This window comes from Octopus bimaculoides, chromosome 9, assembly GCF_001194135.2.
Source record: "Octopus bimaculoides isolate UCB-OBI-ISO-001 chromosome 9, ASM119413v2, whole genome shotgun sequence".
Lineage (NCBI taxonomy): Eukaryota > Metazoa > Mollusca > Cephalopoda > Octopoda > Octopodidae > Octopus > Octopus bimaculoides.
Window position 1 is genome coordinate 93,567,531 of NC_068989.1, and position 1,151 is coordinate 93,568,681.

At 36.8% G+C, this 1,151-nt stretch overlaps 1 protein-coding gene across 2 annotated transcripts in view; it reads left to right on the top strand.

The window, feature by feature from the left end:
* LOC106878690 (uncharacterized) overlaps positions 1 to 1,151 on the top strand; it is a 39,452-nt gene that overhangs the window by 13,032 nt on the left and 25,269 nt on the right. The window lies entirely within an intron of this gene.

A 1,151-nucleotide genomic window follows, 5' to 3' on the forward strand; every position in this document is an offset into this window, starting at 1 on the left:
TTTTATCTACTCCGCGTTTCGAACGTTGGGACAAGACGCGACTTCGTTAAAACAGTCGTTCCCGCAAAGCAAATTAAATAGAATTTGGGATTTTCGGAGGGTTAAAGTGGTAACAAAAACAGGACAGTAAGAACAGAACAGTAAAAACAAATGGTAAGGGCTGTTATTCCATAATGAGGTAAGGTGCTGAACGCCAGAGAAAGGAGCTTTGACAGGAGACAGACAAAAATGTGTCTTGTGTCTTGTAAAGCAAGACGAAGAACGATAGCTGCTGGTCGTGTGTGAGCAACGAGAGAGTCAAGGAGGAAGAGTGAAGGAGAGAGGGAGGGAAAGAGAACGGTGAAGAGGGAGGAGAAGAAAAACAGAAAGAACGATGAATAATAGTGGAATGATAGATGGAGACTAGAGATAGTTGTAGAGTGCGCATCAGAATTATTATGATAAATCTTACTTAGAAATGGATACGTGGAGTTCGGTCATATAATAATATAAATCTATACATATAAATTGACACGGGCAATTCTTTCCTGTCTTGGGATTCACGGTGAAACGGCTGGGTGGAATTGCGTGAAAATTTACAAAGATGTGTAGAATCAACCGGTGGTGATACGGAGTTTTGTATTTTTTCATAGCTCCCATGGTTACCGAGATAATCTACTATAATAATATTCTTGTGTTTATGAGCGAGAAAGGAAGGCAGTTATCCCCTGTTTTATCTACTGTTTTGTTCCAACGTTCGAAATGCGGAGTAAATAAAATAGGGGACAACTGATGAAGGGATAGTTCTTTATGTTGCCTGTATCGTTTCTCTATTTGTTGTTCGAAAAAGTTCGTTTTCCATGTTTTTGTTTTTTTTTATGTTCTCGTTTTTGATTTTGCTCAGGTTTTTTTTTATGTGCTGTACCCATATATGCATGTATATATACATATATATGTAGGTATGTACATATATGTATGTTTATATGCATATACATACATATAGATTATAAATACGCTAATGGGGTGAAAGTATTTGACTAGTTGAATAGATTTCAAATAAGGACATTCGGCAGATACTTTCAGATTTATATAAACGAAATAACTCAACCTAGTTTAAACCAACAGTCAGAATATCTCTACGTTTCTCGGTTCTGCTGATATCGTGTTATCAA